Source organism: Sciurus vulgaris (assembly GCF_902686455.1).
Source record: "Sciurus vulgaris genome assembly, chromosome: 4".
Lineage (NCBI taxonomy): Eukaryota > Metazoa > Chordata > Mammalia > Rodentia > Sciuridae > Sciurus > Sciurus vulgaris.
This window is the reverse complement of record NC_136464.1, coordinates 93274305-93294005: the sequence shown is the minus strand read 5'-3', so window position 1 is coordinate 93294005 and position 19701 is coordinate 93274305. Positions and strand designations below refer to the sequence as shown.

Genomic DNA, 19701 nt, shown 5'->3' with positions numbered 1-19701 from the left:
GCCTTTACTCACCACTTTTTAAACATGTATTCTTCTGGGTTGTTGGAAATGTCCTATGTCCATGCTGTCTAACACAATACCCAGTAGTTATGTGTGGCTATTGAGTAGATGAAATATGACTAGTGATACAGGAAAATCAAATTTTTAACTTTATTTCATTTTAATTACTTTGCATTTAAAATAAAATAGCAACCTATAGGCACAGTCACCAACAAGATATATTGAAAGGTCTTTATGAATGTTAAAATGAATAGGAGCTTATTTTAATAAATAAGAGGGAATTTTAAAATGTTTTGTATATTTGTTGATACACAATCCCACAAAGTCTTTCATAGGCAAGCCAAACAAAACAGAAAAAAAAAACAAAAAAACAATTATTGGCATACCAAGTGTTATTGGCATATCATTTTAAAACCAGAAGCTGCTTGGCCTCAGGATTAGTCAGCTTTAGCTGAAGTTTTCAAATGCAATAAGAGAGTCAATAGTGGTTATTTTACACATGGGTTTGAAGGAGACAGTGCAGAGCACAGAGATCATAAAAAAGGTCATGGGACAAAAAAAAGGCTGGTGGTGCTAACAGAAAAAAGCAGTTGTTTTTTCCTTTGAAGTGAGATTGTGCTTTGCTATGGCTTAGATAAATGTCTCCAAAGGCCTGTGTGTTAAAGTATTGGTATCCAGTGGCACTGTTGTGTGGTTGTGGGACCTTTAAGAAGAAGAACCTAATGGGGGTTATTAAGAGTGTTCAATTGAAGGGGATATTGGGACTCTTGCCCCTTTGCCTCTTTTTTCTTCCTGCCCACCATAAGGTAAGCAGCTTCCTCCACTATATGCTCCTTTCTGTGATGTACTGCCTGGTCACAGGACCAAAGGCAAAGGGGCCATGAGTTACAGACAGAAGCCTCTGAAACTGTGAGCTAAAATAAATCTTTTCTCTTTTTAAGTTGATTATCTCAGGTGTATTTTGTTACAGTAAAGGGAAGCTGACCAACATATTCTCTTCATTCTCCCCACCTGATGTCCTTTCCTAATCCTTATGATGGCACCTTGGGCTACCTTAATGAACTGGGAGACAACAAACCTAGGGGGCAGCAGCATTTCAAGTATTGGAAGTCAACTTGGAAATACATGGTTTCAGATCATTCTCTAATCCAACAGAACAAAGAGAGGTAAGAGATATAGTCATAGTGTCTAGGGCTGCAGACATGGGAGACTGAAGATGGTAAGAGAAAGGCAGGAGGCAGGGTGAGAGGTTCTTTGGGGTTTCCAACCTGAAATATCGAAAGTTTCCATTCATCTTATTCCACTGATACTTATTGAATACAATAACATTTGTGTGAGTCTAGGTGCTAGGAATGAAGGGGTAAACAGACGAGATAATTCTTGCCCTTGATCAACTATAAATCTACTAAGCAAGAAAGCAACTAGATACACCCTCATACTAAGAGTGAATTCATCAGGATTGTATCAGAAGCTATGAAAACACATGATTAGCAAAGCTGACCTAATGGTGATGGGGGGAAGAGTAGAGCCACATGGAGTTCTTGACCCAGAAATGTCAGTTGTTACCTGAAATATTAGTAGGTGTTTTCCAGAAGAAAGGAGAGTAGGATACCTGGAAAGGAAATCACATATAGTGCCCTCTAAAATTCATGTTGAAGTTTAAATGCTGACAAAACAATATTAAAAGGTGGAGCCTTTAAGAGGTGACTTGGTCATGAAAAGGCTTTGCCCTCATCATCGGTGAACACCATTACTACAGGAGTGGGTTTGTTCTCCGAAGAGTGGCTTGTTCTAAAAGTAACTTTGGCTTCTTCATTTTTCTTTTCCTTGTGCCTCTTCTCTCTTGTGTGTTTTCTTGCCATGTGATGCCTTCCACCATTTTAGGACTCAATGAAATGGCCCTTCAATCTTTGACTTACCAGTCTTCGTGACTAATAAATTTCTTTTCTTTATGAATCACCCAGTCTGTGGTATTCTGTTATAGCAGCAGAGAACAGACTAAGACATATAGGAAGTCTCAGGCTCCTGTGGGGATCTGAAAGACCAGTGTGCTTGGAGAAAAGGCAGGGCTACCCACAGTGCGTGGCATGTCCTGGGGTTTGGGCACTTTATTTCCAGAGGCTTTCAGTGGACTTTGCCTTGAGAATGTGCCTGTGTTTGGAGGGCCTGAAGAGCTTTCTGGGAGGAGCACATCCTCTTCTCTAGCTACTGCCTCACAGAAGGGATGAGGGAGAGCCCTGCAGCATTGTGACTCGGCACGCTGTAGGCTAGCAGTGGTGTCCATCTGTCCTGGTCAACTTTGTTTGACACAAAAAATAAATTTTGAGTCCACATAGCCCAGTTTAGGGTTGTGGCTAATTTGTCCACCCCATGGCTTCCATCCAAGTCATTATACACCAAATCTTGGTGGGTTTCTTCAGGGGCAGATGGAGGACAAAAGAAGGTGAGTCTGTAAAGGAGACTTTGCCACAGAAAATCCACAGAACACCTGGTCTCCACACTCTAAAGGAAAAGAAGTAAGTTGTCTAACTGTAGTATTTACCCAAGGTAGAGAAGGGGGTTTCAGTTTAGGGTCAGCCAAACCTCTAACTTCCCTGGTATTGACTTAATTCATGGTAGAATCACAATACTGAACATTTCCGTAATTTAAGTTCCATATCCATTTTAAATGTTGTGAAGAACTCAGAAATGTTAGTCTGCTCAGTTCTTCAAAAACTGGTGTAGAGAGAGTTTTATGTATTTTAATCCATACTCAATGGATGCTCAATTAATTTGCATTTCAGATAAACAGCAAACTGTTGGAGCTTAATAATGTCCCAGGATGAGGAGATATTGCATGAGACAAATTTATACTAACAAAATTAGTTTTTGTTTCTCTAAAACACAAATTTGACTGAGAAGTCTATGTTTTATTTGTCAATTCTATGTGTGGGTGACATGGTATTATCATAAATAAGGGTGGAAAAGTCTTCTGGGAACAGTTTGCAAAGGATCTGATAGAGCTGGGGATAACTTAGATGATTGCTGACTTCTGTAATCAGGTGGATCTGAAATAAAACTCTAAGAAAAGGCAATATTAAAATATCAGGATGCAGATATCCTGAAATATCAATGTTAGGATATGGAGGTGTGGAAAGAACAGGATGTGGGGGCCAGTCAGCCTAGTTGGGCACTTTAGTTCTATCATTGTTTGATCTTATGCAAATTCCTACATTTCTCTGTGACTCAGGCCTCTTATTTACAAATAAGAACTAACAAAGCCTGCTTATCAGAGTTTAAGTAAAGATTAAGGCTCATTCATGTCAAGGATGAGGCATCTTATAAAACATGAATTGAAAAAAGAAAATACCTTAAAACTGGCCTTAAGTATTCCACACAAAGATTAACTTGATTGAAGAGATTAGGCCTAATTAGAAAACGAAAGACCAGATGAAGTCAGCCAGCCAGGCAGGTGTAAGGAAAACTCAGGTGGACTGGGGTTTCATGGGGAAGGTTTTAGGTGCAGCCTCATCTGGTCTAGGGGTTTTGAAAGTTGCATCTTGTCTATTGCAGTGGATTTTCATCATCAGGCTGCCCTGTATCCCCAAGGACATTGAAGATGCTTTTGTACTAAAATGAAGAAATTTGAAATAGATTGTATTGAAACAAATTTTGTGTTTGCCTAGTTTTAAAAATACGTGGTTTGATTTAGCATAAAATTGGAACTAACAGAATTCTTGTGTGCATCTAGTCATGATGAAGACGATCTGGATTTGTAGAAATAGGATAAGGTTCACCAAAGACATATCAGTAAACAAATATTCTGGAATACTTTCTTGGTGCAAACCATATACTGAGAGAGTCCTAAGGTGGGGTGGGGGTATTCCCAAAGTTGGGCATTGTGAGGGTTCCTTCTGCATCTATGCAGTGTTTTACAGAATATGTACAAATTCTTTGATACTAATTCTCCTTTCCTTAAATGAAAATTTCCTTTCCTTGATGACTTGATGACTCAATTTTAAGAAATAAATTCGAGCAAAAGTAGTGGTGTGTGATTTCTCCAGAATCACTTGCTCCCAGAGGAATCAGACACCACTCTGTAAGAACACTCCATCAACCCTACAAAAAAGCCCATGGTATGAGATACTGAGATTTCCTGCCAACAAGTGCCATGTGAATATTTTGTACCATTTTAGAAGCAGATCCTTCAGTCTAAGTCAAGCCTTCAAGAGACTGCAGCCCTGGCCAGCATCTTGACTGCAGCCTTTTGAGACACCTGAAATTGATAAATGCTTGTTATTTGAAACTGACAAACGGTGTGGTAATTCATTATGCAGCAATAAAAAAATGAATATAAACAATAGATAAAATGCATTGAGTTTTAAATATGTGTCAAGGACCAGTCTAAGTAATATATACATATTGACTATTTTCTTTACTTCATGGATAAGTAAACTGAGGTACTTGGAGAGGTTACACAACTTTCTCAGGGTAAATAATACTAAGAGAACCACATATAGCAAGATTCTCCTATATGCATACTCTTTCATGTATGTTTATACTGTGTTTCTTGCTAAAGTATAAATATAAGGTAGGGGAAGATACTCTACCAATATCACCAGAATCTAGCAGAATGCTTAGAATACAATAGGCCTGAAATAAATATTTAGATAAATTGAGTAAATGCATGATGAGGAAGTAAATTTAAAAGTCATTAAACACCAATTCTTTGCCCATGAGGTTTAAGCTTTGGCCTAACCTAGAGCCACATGTGGGAATTTAATTCTTGGGTGATAATAGTGTTCTTTCATTCAGAATCTAAAAAATTGAACTACATTTGGTTGCCAATATTAGAGGCCCAGATTAGGGCTAGATTAAGCCCAGAAATCCAATGTTTTACCAGTTCACATTTAAATCTAATGAATATTGGAAATAACCTAAATACCCAACATTGGAGTTTAATAAATCATGGCACTTCAGTGCAGTGAAATTTTATGCAACCACTTAGTTATAAATTTATGTTGAATCAAGAAAAATGTTTCAAACAATATTTAATTGAAAACAGCAAAAACAAAGTACATTTTAGAAGAATTCATTGTATGTGTGTTATGTAGTTACTAAGTGATAAAGCATCTTTATTTCATCTCCAGGGATGGAGAGATCTCAAAGACATTTTTCTAAGTTCTAATTTGAGTACATATGGATAGTATTGTGTAAAATGCTATTTGCACAAAAAATAGAATTCTTTCTAAGAGTGGCCCCTACAGTAAATGATAATTCACAAGAAACTTGACTCTCATGTGTAAACTTTGAAGCAAGGAGGCATGTTGGTGAATGTGGTATGTCATGCAAATGGCATGACATGTTAATGAGCACATAACCTAGTACAAAGTAAATGGACTGGATATTAACAGATGTGAACTATTAGACTTGCTGGAAGGGTGCCTGAGGTAGTATTTTCTGGTTAAGACCCTTACTTTATAGATGTAGAAACTGAGGCACAGAGAGGTAAAGTGTTGAATCCTATGACAAACTACTAATAAGTGCAAGAGGTAAAACAAATAATACTCAGGTCATGGGAATCTCACTTGAATGCCACACATTCTATAACTGTCTTATATATCTCATGTACAACATATACTATGATGATAATATACTTATTACATGTGTTTTGCAGATGGTAAAATGAGGTGGAGAGAGTTTAAATAATAATTTGTTGGTCCAAATGTGAATTTGTTGGATTCACATGTTCTAGTGCTAATGTTCAAATCTTTCCCATACCTTTAACAAATATGCAGCTTGGGAAAGTTGTTTAGTCTCTTTAAGACTTGGAGTTATCAGTGACCCTGGTTGCAAAATAAAGGAAGATATTCATAAAACATCTGAAGAAAGCCACCTGCACAGTGGGCATACAACCTATCCTATATATTTCCCCTGTTTGTAGGCATAGTGTGGTTGTTTAGTGCTAAAGAGTAAATAATAAAATATTCAAAGTATCTCTCCTTTAAAAAAAAAAGACTTGGAGTTTCTATGAAGTGGAGGCAAAAGTAGTTCTAAGTTCTAGGATTATTCTGGGAATCAAATGAGAAACTTTACCTAGAGTTCCTGGCAGAGCACCTGCCCAACATGATAATTCCATCAAAGTTAACTGTTTTTGTTTGTTTATGTATAAATGAGGAAGACTCAGAGTTGGGATTTCAAATTGATTCAGTGACTCCAAACTCAAAATTCTTTTGGTAATAACTTAGCTGTTATCTGATACTAAGGCTGCCAAAAATAAGGGATGTGACCTTGTGTATTTGTGTGGGTTTTTTCTCTGAAGGTTTATCTCACCTGCACAATGGACTGTGGGTACCTGGGGCTGTACTTCATCAACTCTGAGACTGCTTTTAGCTGTAGGACACTATTCATTCATTTATTTATTCTTTCCCTTGTGCATTCCTTCCTGAATGTCCATCATGTAAAATGAATAACCTCAGGACCATACAGGACACAGAAATGGTCTTGTATCTCAGAAAAGATGTGTGACATGCACTATTGCAGGATCAGGTAGAAAATGAAACTTGCTATTAGAGGGAGAGAAGGAGAAACAAGTGTGGATCTTTGCTACTTCAGAGGGGAGTAATGGGCTTTCAGCATGTGGAATTAAGGGAGGTTAAGTGGAAAAGATAACTTTCAGGCATAGAAATGAAAAGTTGTACCCCATTTGTGTACAATGAATCAAAATGCAGTCTGTAAAACTTAAAAAAAATTTAAAAAAAAAGATAACTTTCAGGAAGGGCCTTGAAAAGTAAGTGGATATGGGTGCATGGAATTTCAGACAGAAAGAACAGAAACCCATGGAAACCCTTGGTTCATGCAGGAAGAACAATGGAGAATGAACCTAGAAAGGAAGGCCTAGGTCATGAGGATTCAAATGCAGATAAGGTAGAATTACATGAAATGATGCTGAGAAGAGATGGACAGTCCAGAGCTGCGGGTGTGGGCTAGAATAGATGTGTAAGAAGGGAGAATAAGGAGAAAAAAGAAAGAAGAAGAATTCGGAGAGACTCTTTTCTTCTGACTGTGGGTCCTGGGTCCCAGGGATGTGCTGACATTGTTTGTTAGCCCCAAGGAGGAGCAGACTGGAGAAAGGGGCTTACAGAGTTCTGCCAAGAACCTGTTAAGTGTGGGTGGGACATCAGGCTGGCAACGGACAGGAGAAAAACAGGCAAAAGGAACTAAATCACTGCAGGGAGGCCCTGGCCTTCCTTGAAATTCATATTTTAGATTAATGCTCTTAGAATCACAAAACTATTGTAAGGATGTTTCAGAAATTTTCCATATACTCCACAACCAATTTTCCCCAATATTAACATTGTATATTAGTGTGGTGCATTTGCCACAACTAATGATATGATATTGATTCATTATCGTTAACTTAAGTCATATTTTATTTATGTTTCCTTGTTTTTTATTTAATCTCCTTTCTGTTCAGTGTTCCATCCAGGACATTGCATGATATTGAGTCTTCATTTTTCCTTAGTCTCCTCTTGGCTGTGACACTTTCTTAGGCTTTCCTTGTTTCTGATGATCCTGACCATATTGAGGAGTACCAGCCAGATATTTTGTAGGATGGTCCTCTTTTGGCATTTGTATGGTGTTTTTCTCATGATTAGATTGTGGTTATGGGTTTTGGGGAGGAAGATCACAGGGCTAAGTGCCATTTTCATCATCCTATCAAGGCTATATACTGTCAACATGACTTGTCACTGCTGATGTTGACCTTGACAACCTGGCTCAGGTAATATTTATCAGATTTCTTTGTTGTAAAATTACTAATTTTCCCTCTTTTATACTGTAGTTTTTGGAAGAAATTCACTATGTGCAGCCCACAGTTAAGGAATGAGAGTTATATTCCACCTCTTTGAGAGCCAAATATTTACATAATTTATTAGAATTCAGCAAAGGACATTTGTCTCTTCTCAACCATATGTTTATTTATTCAATAATTTATTTACATCAGAATGAACTCATTCATGTTTACATTACACTTTGAGTTATAATATGGTGCTACTTTATTTATTTTTGTTATTCAAATTGTTACATCTTTGACCATCAGGAATTCTTTCAGAATTCTTCTGTGCATCTTTGACATACCATTATCATTGTAGTTTTGTTAGAACATTTTCTCATTTTCTGGAATTCAAAGGATACTCTTTCAGCTCATCTTTATGCTTCCTTCCCTAGTCTTAAAATGTGCTATTTCTTTAAGGAAACTTGAATCTATTTGTTGATTTTTGTGGAGAATGGTTTCAGAAAACAAGGTGTGGATACTAGGTATGCTCTTTCACACTGGGACATCCTTGCTTCCAGTCCCTTTTAGCTGACAGAACAAGAAATATATATTAGTACACTAGCAGGTTGCCCCCCACCACAGACCTATGAATAGCAAGTTGTGAATGTAAATATAAACCTATAAATAGTAGACTGTAGATTATTTGTATGTATTCACCTGTATCTATATTAAGCTAAATATTAATTCAAAATGATTTCCCCAACTCTAGTCCATTACCACATGGTTCATTTTAGACTCCTCCCCTTCTTTATTTGTAAATTCCCACTCCAATTGTGAGGGATCTGGCTCTCCTCATCTACGTTCAGCAAAAATTATCCTTCAAAAGTTAAGAAGAAACAAAAACTTTCCCAGACAAACAAAAACTAAAGAAATTAATCACTGGTAGACCAGTCCTGCCAAAAAGATGTCTAAAATATTTTTCAGGTGGAAGGGAAATGATATAAACAGGAAACTAGGATGTACATTAAGAAGAGAATTGAGGAAGAAATGCATGAATGTAAAATAAAATCTTTTATTTTTCTTATTCCTAATTGATCTAAAGGACAACTCTTTAAAATAGTAAAAGTAACAATTACTGGGTTGTGTTAGCATGCAAATAAATGAAATAAATGCCTGCAATCTCATATAAAGGACCGGGATCTCCTTGATAATAGCTTGGATCTACTTATTCTCCATGGAGAGCAGTCTCTATGGTAATACTTGCAGTATTTGATAAATCTGGGGCCACTGGCACAGGGACTTTCCACTGTGGGATTTCTTCCCAGTGTATACCATGATTTTTCTGAGGCAACTTGCTGTATTCACCTCAGCTGTGTTTGTTCTGGTATCTTCTCTTGAATGAGTGACTTGGAGTTAAGTTCTTTCATGTCCAAGAGCTGAAGCCATGTAAATCTGAAATTTAGCTCAATTAAAAGATGGAAAGGGTTGGCCCTAGGATGTTCTACCAGAGAAGTTAGGGAAGAAGAAACTGGTCTACTACCTCACTTGATGCATATCATGCAATGTGTTCTTCTTGGTGAGTACATAGAGGAATGACTGCAGAGACTCATGAATCTATTTGAAGCAAAAACATTTACAATAAACCCTATACCCATTGTGGATTTTGTTGTATGGACTTTCACTTCTGACAAAACCCTGAGGGCTAGGATGAAATGTCCCGGGAACCTGAAAACAAATATCTCTTCTGAGATTCACATGTCATAAATTGAAGAAATACTTTCTTTTTTAAGCATTTGTTACAAGAATTTTTTACTCAGAAGGGACTTGGCTTTTTTGGGAGGAGAAATTAGTTTTATAAGTCTACTGAGGCGATAGATTCAAGCTTCCAGGACCTGGGTTTTGGGCTGGTGCCTAGTTTCCATGAGGAAGAGAAAAACTTCTCTGCTTAATAAATAGGAGTGGGGGTATTTGATGTTCCTCCAGAGAAAAATACAGGCAGCTAAGTGGAGGGAGCAAGAATGATCAAATCTCATGGGAAGTATGATTGAGAACAAAAGGCTACTCTGGAGTAACAGCAAATCAAAAAAGGACAGAGTTGTTTTGTTGTGTGTGTGTGTGTGTGTGTGTGTGTGTGTGTGTGTGTGCACGCGTGCATGTGTGTGCTTTTGGTTTTGTTTTTATCATGATGAGTTTGGATGATAAGCCTGCCATTGTCTTGTCAGAATTTCTCTTGCTTTTGGCTATGTAGATTGGGAGTGGGGAAATATGAAGCCAAGAAGGGGTTCCAGACATCAGTCTGCACCTGGGCAATTGATAAGATAGGGGCTCCACAAATGTCAGTAGGAAGAACCAGCTGGTTTGTCTTTTGATTCTTCATCAAGGCACAATGGGTGAAGCCTTAAACTCCTTTCAGTCTTGACTGAATGTGAAAAGCAGCTGCAACCATTATAAACTTACCTAACAATTATAAACTTACCTATGTGAACCTAAGTGTAAAAATTCAAACAGTACCAGAGTATTTCTCAGTGCTTATGAGAGGTGGATAAATTTTCTCTTACATCAGGGAAATGTGTGATTGTCCAATTTATACATTCTGGATGTCTGTTTTCATGATCCTGTAAATAAAATAGGCTCACCCAGAAAAGAATAGGTGAGAGCCAGAGAAAGCCATGATTTCAGAAAGGAATAGTCTCTTTTGAAGAGTTTTCCATAACAATTGAAAGTTAAATGACTTTTCCTTTAATCTTTCAAGAAGTTGTTTTTGAAGTGTGGAACTTTAACACCACAGAAGCTTCACCTGAAATTTATTGTCAATGTCAATTACTCACCACCATCCTGAACCTACTGAATCAAAAACTGGAAAGGGGTCCAGAAATCTGTGGTATAACAAGTCCTTCTATTATATGGTAATGTTTGAGAACAGATGCTCTAAAGCAGTTCTCTTAAACTGGTTTTAGGACTTTAGGAATCAGAAAGGAAACATATACCATTATTTTCACTAACATTTAACTGAAAGTTAGCATGTCTTCTGTTGCAAATATGTAGGTAGTTCTCTACTTAAAATGGTTGGTCTTAAAAAATTTTTCAACCATATGATGGATCTGTTGGAGTATTAAATGCCTTCTGGGCTTATGTTTTCAACTTACGATGCGTTTATCAGGAAGTAACCCTATTATAAGTCAAGGTGCACCTGTACCTCAAAAAGCACTGTGGTATGAACAGCACCTGGAATTTCTTTTTTTTTTTTTTCAGTACTAAGGATTGAAGTCAGAGGTGCTCTGCCACTGAGCTCCATCCCCAGCCCTTTTTATTTTTATATTTTGAGGCAGGATCTTGCTAAGTTGCAGAGGTTGGTCTTAAATTTGTGATCTTCCTGCTTCAGTCTCCAGAGTTGCTTATAGGCCTGGATCACCATGCTTTGGTGATTAGGTCAGGGTATATCCTAGTGTTGTAAATAACTAAAAAGAATAAATAAAAATATAGTGAACAGTATAAACATAGCAATTAAAAGACAGAGATTTTCAGAATGGATAAACATGTGACCCAACTACATTATATCTACAATAATGATACAAGTATAATATGAAGAAAAAGAAAATGTAGACCATGGGAACTCTAATGCTGGAATGACTATATTTATACTGATATCAAAACAGACTTCAAAGTAAAGAAAATTAGCAGGATCAGAGGGACATTACCTAATTATAAGAGTCAACTTACCAAGAAGACATAAGAACCCAAATAATATTGGCCAAATTATATTGTTATATTGTTATATTGTGTGCATGTATTGTGTGCATGTATGAATATGTAACAATAAATTCCACCATTATGTACAACTATAATGAACCAGTAAAACTATAGAAAAAAATAAAAGCTAAAACCAGCTTCCAAAAGCATCATGCAAAACTTATAGAACTGAAGGATTAATAAAGAAACTCACAATCAAAATTGGAAACTTCAACATTCTGTTAATAATAAATAAAACTAATAGAAAGAAAATCAGCAAGGATATAAAAGATCTGAATATGCAATTAACCAAATAGATCTAATTGACACATAAAAATTTCCATTCAAACACAGCCAAATATACATAACTATTCTGAGCTGAGCAAAAATGAAAATGCAATATAGCCAATGTGTGGAATGTAGATAAAGGAGTGCCGAGAGGGAAATTTTGAGAATGAAATGCTTACATTGGAAAAGAAGAACAATTTTGAATAAATTATCTAATCATCCATCTTAAGATGTTCAGAAGAGTAAAATAATTCCGAAGGAAATAGAAGGAAAAAAATAAAAAGGAACAGAAATCAGTGGAATTTAAAACAGATAATAGAAAGAAATCAATAAAACCTGAAGCTTGTTCTATAAGATAAACTTGTAGAAAGACTGACAGAAATGAAAGGAAAGAAGATACACATTATCAATCTCAGAAGGAAGAGGGTTATCACTATAGACCCTATGGATATTAAAAGAATAAAAAGTGAATAATGTGAACAACTTTATCTTCATAAATTTGATGACTTAAAAGAAATGCATCGAGAAGGGGATGTGCAAAGAGCCACAATACAGAGCAAAGCTTCTCTCCAGAGGACCTTTCTTTCTCAGACCTTCCAGTGGATAAAAGTGCAATCATATCTGAGGAAATAGTAAACAGTCTCTCAGCACCAAAAGCCTACAGAACCAACCATTCTCCTCTTCTGCAATTCCTTGTAAACCATAAATTACCAACTCACTTAAAATTAGATAATCTGTATAAAAACAAGTTGACTTTGTATATAAACCCTTCTGAAGAAAGAATTGCCCAGGTTTATTTATTTTTTATTTGTTCTTTTTAGTTACACATGACAGTAAAGTGTATTTTGACATATCATACATACATGGAGTATAACTTCTCATTTTGTGATTGTACATGATGTAGAGTTACATTGGTCATGTATTCATATATGAACATAAGGGAGTAATGTCCAATACATTCTACTGTCTTTCCCATTCCCATTCCCTTTTCCTTCCCCCTATTTCCTTCTTGTTCAATCCCCCACCCCTGCCTATGCAGGGAACATCCAGCCTTTGGTTTTTTGGATTGGCTTATTTCACTTACCATGATAGTTTCTAGTTCCAATGAAATGCCATAACTTCATTCTTCTTGACGGCTTAGTTAAATTCCATGGTGCATATATATCACATTTTCTTTATCCATTCATCTATTAAGAATTTTCAAGGTTTAAATGGTTTCTAATAAGCATTTGAAGTAGAAATAACATGAGGTTTACAAAATGTCTTTCAGGAAGCAGAAGAGGGGGCAACGTTTCCAAACTCATTTTATAAATGGTGGTATTGCCAGAACCCAAGTTTGTCCCAAGGTTGGAAGGGATAGGACAAGAAATCTTTTTTTTTTTTTAATATTAAGCCTTTATTGTTCAGAGGGGTATGTGATTTTAATTGTGTACCTACATTACTTTAATTATACTTGTAATTAAATGTAAGCATCTTGGTTGCAGGTCAAAGAAATGCCCAGCACAAACCTACAGGTTGTATTACCCTGGACTCTACCCTGGGAAGCTAGGTAATCTTGCTGTCATTTTCACCTACTAAAATCTGTTCTTCCTTGCAACTGCAGGGCCATTCCAAGGTACTTTCAGTTGAAGGTCATCTGGCATGTCTCATCTCAGCTCTTATTAATTTATTAATTTCCTCCAAATGAGGTCCTTGGTCCACCAAAATAGGGTGAGTTCAGAGTTTTGTTTTTTTTCCACAATCTGCCTCAGGAGAACAATCAATGAGGTTCTCAGAAAAGAATGTCATTGAGGAAACCCCCTTTGAGCTGACTGTCCATGAACTCTAGCTGTGCTTGTGGTTTTTGTATTTGCCAAGCACCCAGTGTGTATCAGGGGAATCAGAGATAACATGTGGGTTGCTCTTGGGAGGTCATGACACCATGAATTGGGAAATGCACTGGCTGGCAGTGTGATTGACCTTGGGAAAAATTAGTTTCTGGTAGGTGAGAGGACCCTGGCCCATGCCATGCATCCCACTTGGGAGAACGATGATAGCATGGGGACAGGATGGAGTTAAAAGTTCTGAGGTCATGAAATAATCCCATGGCTCTTGCACAACTTGGATGGAACCTGGAATAAAGGAGTCAGAGCCACATAGAATGGATCTAGGGGTTTTAAAGGAGGAGAATTGGTTGGCAAAAGTCTGGTCTGTGTCAAGAACAAGATGTTTTAAAAAACATTCTGAGCCTTTTGTTCAGGCCAGATGTCTCTGGACAGAGCTCAGTTTTATTTCTTGCTAGTCTTTTGCAGAGGCTTATGGGACGTTTCACAGTGTTTGAGATTGTCGATTGTTTTCTGATTATCTGAAATATGTAATGACAATTGTAGGAGGTAGGGTTTCACAACTGGGAACTGATTTCTCCCATGTCTTGTCCCAAAACTGACTGTTGGGCATGATTGGAGGTCCTTGAACATCTCTCTGTGAGAACTCAGCACCAGCCACACCACCAATAGCCCAGTGAGCATAGACTACCTCTTGGGGGTCTGGTGTGAGTCCCTGTCTCTTCTGCCCAGGAGCATCCAGAAGGGGATGCGCAAAGAGCCACAATGCAGAGCAAAGCTTCTCTCCAAAGGACCTTTCTTTCTCAGAGTGTCCAGTGGATAAAAGTGCAATCACATCTGAGGAAACAATAAACAGGCTCTCAGCATCAAAACCCTACAGAACCAACCATTCTCCTCTTCTGCAAGCATAGATAAATTAGAATATAAAAAATTAACAATTTTAGTAGCAAATGCATATGGTGTATACCCTAATCTGTGACCTTTGGAACCCTACGATTTGTAACTATCACCATCTGTTAGACAAGAGGACTAAAGAGCATAGGAATTCAACTTGCTAGTAGAAATCCCTCAATTAATAAATGGCAGAGCCAGGGTTCAAAATTTGATGGGTTTACATCAGTTCAACTCACAATAGCCAAGCTATGGAAACAACCAAGGTATCCTTACACAGATGAATGGATAAAGAAAATGTGGTATATATACATAGTGGAATATTACTCAGTCATAAAGAAAAATGAAATTATGGCATTTGCTAATAAATGGATGGAACTGGAGAATATCATGCTAAGTGAAATAAGCTAATCCCCCCAAACCAAAGGCTTCTCTCTGATATGTGGATGCTAACCCAAAATAAAGAGAGTTGGGGAGGGGAATAATAGAAATCCACTGGACTAGACAAAGGGAAATGAAGGGTAGGGAGGGGGAAGAGGAATAGGAAAGACAGTAGAATTAATTGGTCATAACTTTCCTAGCCTTGCATTTGTATACAGGACCAGGGTAACTCTACATCACGCACGACCATAAGAGTGGGAATCTAAATAGAATAAGTTGTACTTTATGTATGTATATTCTTCCAAATTACAAATAAATATATAAAAACAGTTGTATGGACTGGTCCTAGAGTCTGCACACAATGCCTGGTGTAAATGTCCTCTCTCCTTGCACAAAGCAGTGCCCACTAGGATGTTCAAAAGCCCCTCTCCACTAACATCATGGTTTATTTTTGTGTAGGATAATCACATTGTAACTTGAGCAGTGTGGTAGTGCTTAGAGAACACTTCCATTTAAAATTATTGGTCCCTGATGATGCTCAGGCATATGTGAGCAAAGCTTTATTCTCAAGTGGTATTTAGCACTATTATTGCACCCTGAAGACTTGCTGTGCTTTCAAGTCTTGCCTCTTTCTGTCCCTCCACCAGAGGGCTGGGTTGAGAGTAAGGTCGTGGGACAGGATTCCAGGGCTTAAGTGTTCTTGGGAGAAACTCTGATCCTTGTGGGGTGTAAGTCAAGGCAGATGTGAATGCCTGGGTTGAAATACAGAGGCAAAAGCATAACTAGGAGAGCAACGAGTGCCAAGCTGACAACAGAAACACATGCACAAAGCTGGGAGGAAGAACGGACAGACAATAAACCAGTCGATGGTAACTTAGAAGTCCAGATGGGGAATGAGGAGCAAGTTGCAAACAGATAAGATGGCTGGTTCTCAGTGTCAACTCATCTCCAGGAGGGCTCAGAGTGGCCTGCCCCAGACCACCTTCCTTACAGTCGGTGGTGAGGTGGATGTGGCCACAGTAAACACAAACAAAATTTAAATGAAGCTACTTTCTTTTGCATAATGGTCTGCAGCATTTTCCCCACTTAGCTGATGCTCCTCTTCCTCTTTTTCTCTCTTTCTCCCCCTCTCACTTTCTGTCTTTCTCTTTCCCTCACACCTTCACTTTAAGTGCATACCATCATTTTTGGTTTGTTACATTATCATCACTGGTTAACAAGTGACCCTCTTTATTCGTATGTTTATGTATTTAGTTTCTAATTTTTATGATTATATGAATTTATATAATTTTATAACACCCATGAGATACTATCTAACATAGAAAGCAGGACCTCATCAATACCTATATCTACTGGCCACCCCATCCTTTTACTCACTTTGTGCAGACTTTGGTGGGCTCTCAACACTTTGTTTTAGTGAGTCCCTTTCCTTAAAAATTGTATATGTGCATATAAGAATATGTAATAATTGTAATGTAATACATATGAAACATGTGTGGGTACATATAGAGTTATATTTTACAACTGCTTTGTTAAAAAGATGCATAAAAGGACTAGGTATGGAACACAGGGACAAAGTGCTTGCCTTGCATGTGTGAGAGGCCCGAGGCTCAATTCTGAGCACTACCTTAAAAATTAATAAACAAACATGAGTAAATCCAAGCTGAGTTTATTACCATTATATAAATTTCTCTCTTCTGATCCTAAAAGGAAGTAAAAACATTTTCATGGGACCTTAATATTATCATGGACTCTATTGTGCTTATTGAGTTTGATGAAGAAGTTCACTCTGTATCAACCTCATTTAACCATCTTTCTACATTTGGTTTAATTATTAATTTCTTGCCTTCTTTTTTCTTTTTTAAAATTTGTTCTAATTGGTTATACATGACATTAGTATGCATTTTGACATACTGTATACAAATGGAGCATAACTTCTCAATTCTCTGGCTGTACATGGTGCTGAATCATACCAGTAGTGTAATCATATGTGTATATAAAGTAATTATGCCTGTCTTAGTCTACCATCCTTCCCATCCCCACCACCCCAACCTTCCCCTCACTCCCCTCTGCACAATCCAAAGTTCCTTCATTCTTCCCTCCCCACCCCCCACTACGGATCAGCATTTGCTTATCAGAGAAAACATTTTGCCTTTGGTTCTTTAGGATTGGCTTATTTCACTTAGCATGATATTCTCTAGTTCCATCCATTTACCTTCTTGCCTTCTTTTTAATTTGACTTAATTTACGTATTTGTGTGTGTGTGTGTGTGTGTGTGTGTGTGTGTGTGCGTGTGTGTTGTGTGTGTGTAAATAGTTATGGATAAAGAGAGCATGTGAAATGTCCAAAATGTAAAAAAGTTTGGAAATTATCTTCCCTCTCCTGATGACAAGAAATAGTTGAATAAATTGAAAAACAACATTTTTTTCTTGAATGTATAAGAGAACTGAAGACACAGCAAACTACTATTCTGAAAGCTGGAGGGACCAGAAAATACAGTTACAGCCAAAATCTGCTGTGAAGCCATATGCTGGTAGGCACACGTAAACAATAATTTTGATCAATTTCTGGAAATTGAATGGGGATTAGTGTGAGTGAGAAACTCCTAAGGGCACAGTCTTGAGGTGGTTGTCTCCAAGCTTTTGTTGACTTCATCTTGTATAACCTTACCAGATTTTCATAGAGCAGGGCCAGGAAAGCTCTGCTAGCTATGGCAGAGGAAGGGGAAGAATAATCACTTAAAAGTAATCACAGAGCATTCTCCAAAAGAAAGGTGTTCTCTAGGATAAAAGACTTTATTAGAGCCTTATCAGAAGCAAAGAATGCTTCTCCAACCCCAGTTTCCCCAGCTATTCTGTTTCACTTATGGGCAGTGGATTAGCAACACTCATGAGGTCTTAGGTCAGGGACACCAGCCCAAAAGAAACTGAGAGCTAGTCACATGACTTTAGAACGCTTCTTCCCTCCCTACCACACATACCTAACCCCCCAAACTAATGGGCTCTAACATAACAGCTGAAAGAACTTCAAGCCTCAAACTCCACCTAAGGAGCAGGTCTTAGAGGAGCCTGAAGCCAACAGGAAGGACAAATGCAATGATGGCAAAGGAATTATAAGTCTCTGGTACCTATAGCTATAGAAACCATTAAGCATTATCTAACTCCTAGACAGATTAACACAAAATCTCACACTAAAAACTTATTTATCTCAGCTCCTATTACCTAATACGACATCAACATCTTTCAATGAAAAATCACAAGGCATACTAAAAGACAAAATAGTCTGAAGAAAGAAATCTGCAGAACCAGACCTAGACATGACACAAATTTTTGAATTATCAGATAGAGAATTTATAATGACTGTGATTTGGCCTGGGGATGTAGGTCAGTAACAGAGAGCTCTCCTAGCATGCACAAGTCCTGGCTTTGTCCCTCAGTACTGCGTATACATGTGCACACATACATAGGAAAACGATGGTTAATATGCTAAGAGCCATGGTGAAAGAGGTAAACAGCGTGAAAGAACAGATGGGTGATGTAAACAGGATGGGAACTTTAAAATAAAGAAAAGAAATGCTTTTCCCAAGGACATTTGAAGTACCAGGGAAGAACTGTGTCTATCAGTTGAACCAATAGTAAACATTAACATCAAGTATGTGTAAGTGAAGTCTACAAGGTTTCTATCCTTACCCTCATGAAGTAACAGTCAGGAGGAGAAATTGAGGAATATTTGAGAAGAAAATTCAAGGGATGCATGGAACTGACATCATACAAGCAAAAAGTTCATGGAGAGAGAGGTCCAACGGGCATTTTTAAACAGGTAGGATTAATTCAGGGCCATATGATATTGGAGGATAAGGTTTATTTAAAGGAAAAATGTAGTGATCCTGTAAGAGAGAATACATTGAAGTTGGTTTGGTGGTAAAGTGAAACTGATTGTCAGCAATTACAAGTTGAATTTGTCGTTACCTACAGGAGAGAGCCTTGCCACTCTGCCTTATATTTTAGGCCTATCTTTTCTAGAGCCTGGAATATAACCCATGCTCATTAGGAACTTCCTACTTTCATTAATTAAATCATCTTGGAATATGTAGAGCTATGTACCCTTATACCCTCATCTACCATAGCAACCCAGGTGCATATCTTCTTTGCTCACTCTTAGAATGTAAGGGAGCATTGTGATTGGTCCAGAGACATTGCATTTAAAATAACTTGAAATGGAACACCCACAATCTCTTGTGTCACCTTGTGAGGACATTTGAATTCTAACTCTGGGTGGTGTGGCTGTTTCCTTTCTGTTCTTAGACTGGGTTGATTCACAAATATGAACTAATTTTGACTCTGGTTAGAATAACATCCTCTTGCTATGGCCACTGAATATTGCAGATGTTGATTAGTAGTAAGCACAAAATAAGAACTCTGGCCTAAGCAAACAAGTTATTCCAGTGGTTTACACACATTTTTCAGTAGTGGTTAACTTTTTAAACAAAACTTTAGGGGAAATCCCATTATAATCACAAGAGCTAATAGATTTTGCACCCCAACTATATGCCAAGGGTATGATAAGAAGTCTCTTCATTAATCAATTAATTTCATCTTTACAACAGTCTCATGAAAATAGAGTACTACTGTCATTCCCAAATTACAGTTGTGGAAACTGAAGCCAAAATAAGTAAACTGGCATGCCCTAGGATACCCAGAGAGTCAGACTACTGAGACAGAGCTACGATGTCTCCCAAGTCAGCACTAGTAATCATTACACACTACTCTCCCTCTTTTGCTAGGTGTCTTAGTCAGAACACTCCCGAGAAATACAGCTAACAGAGAGGGGGGG

At 37.6% G+C, this 19701-nt stretch overlaps 1 long non-coding RNA gene across 1 annotated transcript in view; it reads right to left on the bottom strand.

Moving 5' to 3' along the window:
- Nucleotides 1-19701, bottom strand: part of LOC306659824 — a 96054-nt gene that overhangs the window by 15560 nt on the left and 60793 nt on the right. Inside the window, exons 4-5 of the long non-coding RNA XR_013763461.1 lie at nucleotides 14288-14433; nucleotides 12858-12960 (exon numbers count right to left, since the gene is read on the bottom strand). This is a non-coding gene — a long non-coding RNA (uncharacterized lncRNA). The remainder of the gene's footprint in view (nucleotides 1-12857; nucleotides 12961-14287; nucleotides 14434-19701) is intronic.